Raw genomic sequence first — 8621 nt, 5'->3', positions numbered from 1 at the left:
ACGTTGGAGCCAGTATTTTCCCTGTTATAGTTTATACGGATCATAATCCACTAGTCTTCCTCAGTAAGATGTACAATCACAATCAGCGCTTAATGAGATGGGCACTAATGGTGCAGCCGTATAACCTAGAGATCCGTCATAAAAAGGGATCTGAGAATGTGGTCGCCGATGTCTTGTCACGGGGCTAGGCTTTATCTTTTATACTCAGAAGCAGTTTTTTTTTCCCTTGTCTCTCCAACAGGATATAAGGAGAAAATAGGAAATCTGTTTCTGTTTTTAGGGGGGGAAGTGTTACGGCCAAAGCCTTTGTATGTGTTATTTAGTGTGGTGTGTATTCTTTCTTTATATTAACTTGTGTCTTTCTCTTCCCCCGAGGGTGAGCTCCGCCCCGTGCACCTGCGCCTCATTCATTTACGACGTGCTGGGTTCAATATAAGACGGGAGCGTGTAGACACGGGGTGGTGCTGTTGAGTGTCGAACTTGTGCTGCCTCCATCATAACTCCAGTCGCCAGGTCACCACTGCCACTGTCTTTGGCTTTATGTGAGCGTGGTGCGCACTTGGGAATTCCCCATGACTGCAACATCTGTCGTGTAGCTGCCACTGCCACTGTCTTTAGCTCTACGTGAGCGTGGCGCACACTTGAGAGAGGGCTCGTGTGGTAAGCTGACGCGGACGGCCAGTTGTGCCTGACGAGCTCTGTGTGCGTCCTTATGGCCCGCCGATGTTATGAAGCTGTTTGTTTTGTTTTATTTTGTTGATCTGTGTGTTTGTTTGTTTTATGTTCATTGTTTCAGAGAGCTGTCTTTATACCACCTGAACAGTTGCCTGTGATACGCTAGTGCTGCGGCATCAATAAACGGATAAATTGTTTCTTTTGTCTCGCGTGTCCTTTTATGTTGCTTACCCCCTTCCCTAGCGAGCTCTTTAGAGGTGGGGTTCGTAACAATTAACAGATCAACTCTGAACAGTAGAAAACAAGAGTCAAACTGCCTAACTGAAGTAAGCGCAGACCTCGATCATGGTGACATCAAACCAAACATTTTATTTTTTTTTATTTTTAGATGTTTTTTCAAACATCTAAACCTCTGGTAATTCTCAATAAAAGCTTCTGTAGATGAATGTCAGAAATAAAGTCAGTCTGGTTAGTAATAAGTGAAGCTGGTAATGCTGTTTGTGGAGATGTTTGATCAGATCTTCAGTGATTTAATGTCTTTTATCTTCAATTGATTTCATCGAAGGTTGTGGTTGAAGTCATAGTTGTTTCTCTGTCCTTCAGCGATTCTGCTCATTATCACCTAATTATCTAATTAACTCCAGCATGTTTCTGTGTTACATTTAACAGCCTGTGTGCACACTGAGCAGTGTTCAGTTCATCTGGGCTAAACCATGTGGGGCCTCCATGGAAACCGTGGACAAAAATGTCTGTGCCCGGTTGCATAAAGCACCTTAAGTGTAATTTTCCCTTAAGATCGCCCTTATGTTTCCCTTAAACTTAAGGGTGTTGCAGAAAATAACCGTTAAGTGTTACTTAAGGGTTTCTTTAGGCGAAACGTCATAAACCCTTAAGAATTTCCCTTAAGTATATATTTTTCACTTAAGTAATGCGTAAGTGTTGCATAAAGCCCCTTAACCTTCATTTCCCTAAGTATATCGTAAGGTTCGTAAAACTTCACCTTAAGTGTTACACAGAGTGAGCAGGTTCAATCCAAGTCGTATAACGTGCCACGATCGGCCGCTTTATATGATAGACAAATTGTACTTTAGCGGTTTATTCACATAAACATTGATGAAATATAACATATCTTATATGGTCAACGGAAGCGCAAACGTGCGTGCATCACACGCAAAAACAAACCTCATTGGTTCTTGCGCGCACATTTGAGCTTCCGACACAGCCGTAATCATATGGATGTCTTTCAATAAATGGACATAAATGATGAGAGAATATTAAAAATATCTTTATTTGTTATCCAAAGATGAATGAAAGTCTTATGGGTTTGGAACGACATGAGGGTGTCAGGGTGAGTGAATGACGGCAGAAATCTCAATTTTGAGTAAACAATCAATTTGAGTTTCTCGTCTCTTTCATATTTGGTTTTCTTTTTTGTTTTCCTTATCCATATTATGTTGTTTTCTGTGAAAACTTACCACGATACGTATTAACAAATAACATGTCCATGGCAACAGTAGAATTTTTTAACGGCAAAACCTGGGATGCTGTCGTTAAACACTTAATGGTTTCCCTTACCTAAGAGAACAGTTTAAGAGATTATATGCAACACCCTTAAGTCATTCCCTTAGTTAAGGGGAAATCACGCCTTAAGTGAAAAACTTAAGGTGCTTTATGCAACCGCCCAGATAGCAACACTGTGTCGGCCCAGATCCGGCCCACATCTGGCACATGCGGAATGATGATCTGGGCCACATGTGGCAGAAATGATGGCACTTGGGCGGACCGCTCCTGTTTGCCAGATCTGGACCACAAGCAGGCCACAAAAATGCCAAATGTCAGCCAAGAGCAAAGAACTGGACCTTATCTGATCCACAAAATCTGATGTAATATTTACAGAGTCATTTCAGCATTAACAAGCCAGTTTTCAAGCAGAATCACTGAAGGAAAGAAGAAAAAAAAGAGATGAGCAGAAACACAAAAACTACAACTGACTTCAGTCACAGCCTTAGAGGAAATCAACTGAAGATAAAAGACATTAAATCACTGAAGATCTGATTAAACAACTCCACAAACAGCATTACCAGCTTCACTTATTACTAACCAGACTGACTTTATTTCTGACACACGTCTACAGAAGATCTTACTGAGAATTAACAGAAGTTTAACTCTCATGTTTGTTTCATTTAAGGTTACCATGATGGTGATTGATGCTTCAATTAGTTGGGCTCTTAACTTTATACATATATTACCGTCTTTTCTGACTGTTGTGATGGTGTGTTTATCAAACACATTAGCAGCTGCAGAAATTGAAATCAAATCAGATGTTGGCTGTTAGCAGTTGATGATTTTACTATAATGATGTTGATGAGATGAAAAGAACGGTTTTGCGCTATTAAGACACTAACATTACAAACACGGTTTCTGTGGCTTGAGCTGTATTGCAGAAATTTTTATTTTTATTATTTTTTTTTAAAAAGGCACTTTGAGATGACACACTAAGACATCATGAATCAGCACATGATTCTCAACTATGGTGACAATCAAAAGCATCGTGTAGCCGCAATGCATGCTGGGTACTATAGTATAAAACTCCCAGAATGCATCAGAGCATTATGCAGCTGATCTGATTGTCTAAATATTTTGTTTATTGTCACCATCGTTAAGACACATATGCTGATTACTGATATCTGTGTTTGTCAACATAGTTTTCCTTATTGTGTTTCTATTTATTTTCATCTTCCAACTGATTTCTGCAATATATCTGAATCTCTTTTTGCAGTAACATTTATATTCAATTATTATGACTTTAGTGAAGCAGGCTACTTCATGATGATTACAAAATCATCAAGAGTTAATAATGATCACATGATCATACTTCAGTTTTCTTTGCTACCACTAATGTGTTTGACAGACACACTACCACAGCAGACAGAGAAGACAAAATTTATGTTAAAAGTTAAGAGCCCAACTAATGGAAACATCAATCACCATCATGGTAACCTTAAATGAAACAAACATGAGAGTTAAACTTCTGTTAATTCTCAGTAAGAGCTTCTGTAGACGTCTGGCAGATATAAAGTCAGTCAGGGGTGCGTTTCCCAAAGCGAACTATGGTCGCAAGTTCCGTCGTTACCAATAGAGTTCAATGGGACTTACGACCATGGTTCACCAACGATGCTTTCGGGAAACGCACCCCAGGTTAGTAATAAGTGAAGCTGGTAATGCTGTTTGTGGAGTTGTTTAATCAGATCTTCAGAGATTTAATGTCTTTTATCTTCAGTTGATTTTATCTAAGGCTGTGGCTGTTGTAGTTCTTGTGTTTCCCTCTTTCCTTCAGTGATTCTGCTTGATAACAGGATTGTTAATGCTGAGATGACTCTATAAATAATATATAAATATTTTGTGGATCAGATAAAGTCCAGTTCTTTGCTCTTGGCTGACATTTGGCATTTCTATGGCCTGCTTGTGGTCCAGATCTGGCAAACAGGAGCGGTCCGCCCAAGTGCCATCATTCCTGCCACATGTGGCCCAGATCATCATCCCACATGTGCCAGATGTGGGCCGGATCTGGGCCGACACAGTGTTGCTATCTGGGCGGGCACTGGGCCCCAGTTAGGCTGCCCAGGTGACACCCATCTGGGCCCCACCATGCTGTGTTGGCTGGGATCTTTCTTTCAGGACCACTATCATCAATGATGATTGACAATAAGCATTTCCTGCCCATCCATGCAGCCTAGCATAGATTAGAGCAGAGCTCACTGCATGAAAGACCTGGGGCCTTTCCATAGATTTCATCCTCAACATGTGCATACACACAAAAGCCAGAACTCAAAAGTTTTCAGATTTATAAAACCATTTGCATGCCATGTCCTGCGCAAAATTCCCTTTATAAAACCCCAGTCAGCGGAGGATTGTGCGTACATGCATCTCCACCCTGTCACCTCCCCGAAATGTCCATATTTGGAGCTTATAATGCCTAGTTTTACCATGTATAATGTCATATATAATTTCCATATGAATAGTTCCATCCACCATACCATGTTCAGCGGTACAAGACATTAAGAAAATATGACTATAAATGCCAATTTTGCCATCACATTACATGACTAAATATCATTCACACACACACACACACAGAGAGACACGAACACATACAAGCGTGTACGTATATTCTCATTCAGCTACAAATTCCTGATATCTTATAGAAATTATTTGCATTTTTTATCTGTCAACATTCCTTAAACAGCTATTTAAAATAGTTTTGTAAAATCCAATAAGCTGTACAGATGTTTACTGGAAAGGGTTTAAACAATGAATTTCATGCTTTGTTCACTGAACCTTAAAGGGGACGTATATTATGCAAAATTCACTTTGTCATGGTGTTTGAACATAAATGTGTGTTGGCAGTGTGTGTACACAACCATCCTATAATGATAAAAATCAGAGGTGGACATTCCAGGGGTCAGAAAGTAAAAGTCCTGTGATATTTTTATCTCATCCACTGAAGCATTAATGAGATAAATAAGTGATAAATTGAGTGATGATTGAGCATTATTGAAGACACCTGATGATAACAAGCAGAATCACCAAAGGAGAAAATCACAATTTTTAAGTTACCATCATCGAGGTCAGGGTTTGTTTTAGTTGAGCTCTTGACCCTTGCCTTTTTAGTGTTAGATTTTGTTTGGGCAGTTTTAACTAAGTTAAAACTAAACAGACAAGCAATGTTAAAAGTCAATCAGGTCTTGGTTATGTTTTTACACGATCATTGTTTGATCTGAATCACTGAACTCATTTAAAGCTCATTCTTGTAGTTAGACAAGACATTATTGATTACAGCAGCACTGTGATTCTGCAGAAGGTCAGTTTATACAATACAGAATTTTTTTTTTCTGATTTTTTTTTTTTTAAAGAAGCACTCATTTAAACACACAAACATCGAGAATCATCCTGTCAATCTTAACAGCGGTTGCCATCATAAAGCATGTTGCAGTGCATTCTGGGAGCCACCAATCAAAATTCATCCATGGCTCCCATCATGCATTGCTGTATGAATAAATTATGAGCTAAATTGTCTTAGTAATTTCATTTATTCTCACTATTAAAATGTTGCTGTTTTTCTGTGACTTTTTAGTAGCTTGTTTTCTAATGTTCAGAGTTGATCTGTTGATCAGAATATGTTGCTTGTCACCGTTGTTGAGATTCACAGGCTGATACTTGATGTCTGTGTGTGCCTAAAATATACATATATATATATATATATTTTTTTTTTGCGATAAGGACAACTTAAAAAAAAAAAAAAAAAAATTCTGTATTGTATAAGCTGATCTTCTGTAGAATCACAGTGCTGCTGTAATCAATAATGTGAATCTAATTCAGAGTTTGGTCTTTAAATGAGTTCAGTGATTCAGATCAAATAATGATTTTGAGAAAACATAACCAACAACACCTGATCATCTTTTGTCTTTGCTTGTCTGGTTGGCTCTAATGCAGTTAAAACTGCCCAAACAAAATCTAATACTAAAAAGTCAAGGATCAAGAGCTCAACTAAAACAAACCCTGACCTCGATGATGGTAACTTTAAAATAGTGATTTTCTCCTTTGGTGATTCTGCTTGTTATCATCAGGTGTCTTCAATAATGCTCAATCATCACTCAATTTATCACTTAATTATCTCATTAATGCTTCAGTGGATGAGATAAAAATATAGCAGGACTTTTACTTTCTGACCCCTGGAATGACCACCTCTGCTAAATGTCAGTGTTTGACATTAAATTGATGTTGGCTTCAGATGTTGGCTTAAGTTTGAATTTCAGTTAGTTAATACTACAACCTAAAACCAACACGATGTCTAATGTCAAATGATTTTGGAATTTGAAATTGTTCAGGAATTACCATTATGATGGTAAGGAGACATTGGGTTTTGGTTGCCATACCTGACGACTAAATGTCAGTATTTGAAGTCATTTTGACGTTGGTTTAAGACGTTGATTCGATGTTGGATTTTGGTTAGTTAAAACCACAACCTAAAACCAACAAAATATCAATGTCAAATGACGTCGGTATTGGACGTCAAATTAATGTTGTTATTAGACGTTGGTTTGACATTGAATTTTGGTTACCAGACGTCGCAACCTAAATTTAACCAAATACTAACGTCTTATGACGTTCTGTGCCTGCTGGGGTAGGTTAGCTAGCTAGCTAACTCAGCACATCATTGCTTGGAAATAATGACAGTTCTTTGTTCATAATGCATATATTTGAATGTAAAATAAGATGATTAAAGGCAAGATGGAGTAGCCTGGCGCTATAAAAATATGGTCAGGCTAATGTCTTGTGTTTATTCCACAAGATTTATGGATAAGCTGTTTGATTTATAAATATTAGGTTATTTTCACAAATTTCACTTAACTTGCTGTGGATGAACAAAGCTGTTCCTCAATTTGTGTGTTTCCAATTTGAATGGTCAGCGTATGAGGCGGCTGCTGCTTGCGCTGAGACCTAACGTTATAGGCTTTAGCTTCAATTTTGATCAAATTATTTTCTAATCAGTTGCATATTATGTCGTGGATATTTCCCTCGAATGCATACTGCAGTCCCTTTTGTCTTGCTCTCTCAGATATTTCACCTGTTCGCCAAAAATGACTAATTATCTCCTTGGAAATGTCTGACACCGTTACACACTGTAATAAACTTAATAGATTGTAATAGTCTGGACTTTGTCACATCATGGCACACCACACACTATTGGAGCATAACGGTTAATTCTAAGATTTTTTTCTCCTCAGGTTTGTGGTCTCTCACATGTTGAAAATCTTATAAGATTTTAAAAAGCTTTTAGTGTGTTCCCAGCATAAAGGAGTACTGAAGGCTTGTAGGCATGAACAAACAAAGGGAATGAATGAGCTAATTAACAAGACACAGGTGAATAAAATGATAACAAGACAACTCAGGACCAGGAGTCCATCACACGGAGACGCATAGCTGTATACGTACAAATTTTGTATCTTATTGGCGATTCGTCCAGAAAGATCTGGCATTTTGGGAGCCTGAAACTGCTATTTTTTGAAACCAAATCCCAGAGTGGATCAATCTGAAAACAACAACCTTGCATTTTTGTGTGTATAGCCAAGCCAATCCGTATATTTTGTGAAGAGGTGATTAGGTTAAGTGTGTATATATATATATATATATATATATATATATATATATATATATATATATATATATATATATATATATATATATATATATATATATATATATATATATATATATATATATATATATATATATATATATATATATATATATATATATATATATATATATATAAATTACTAAATTCTATAAAAAAAACTCTATAATCTATTTTTAAAAATGTTGACCCTATTCATTGAATTTGCCAAAACTCAACTACCACATGACAAACATTTACCTTTAAAATGAAAGACCTTTGAGTTTACCATTTCAATGTTTACCAAAAGTCCACAGTAAGATCCAGTAAATGATATCCAGTATTTACGGTTTAAAAAGGCAAACTTTTTCTTTTTTCAGTGTGAGATAAGGAAGATCATCTAGGTCATCTGGGAGACAACAACAGTTTCAGTCATTCAGTTTTAGCTTGGATACTTTAAGGGTGGAACTCTCAAAGTTATTTGTTTAGCAATATTTGAAACATTGAAATATGTTAATATTTTAAAACTTCTTTCATCTCACTCATTTCTGTAGTTTTTTACATTGTCCTAAGGGACAGATTAATTAATCTAATCATTTTCTTATTTAAATGTAATTAACAATAGTCAGTGGAAAAAAAAAAAAATCTAACGGGTTTACCTGTAAAGCACAGTATGTGAACACATGAAATATTTTGGAACTTTCTTTTTGCTTCCTGGTTACATAAATGTTATTTAAGAAGTTTGTCGTTTTGTCTTTTAATTTGTCCA

Source organism: Chanodichthys erythropterus, chromosome 10 (genome assembly GCF_024489055.1).
Source record: "Chanodichthys erythropterus isolate Z2021 chromosome 10, ASM2448905v1, whole genome shotgun sequence".
Classification (NCBI taxonomy): domain Eukaryota; kingdom Metazoa; phylum Chordata; class Actinopteri; order Cypriniformes; family Xenocyprididae; genus Chanodichthys; species Chanodichthys erythropterus.
This window is presented reverse-complemented; position numbering follows the sequence as displayed.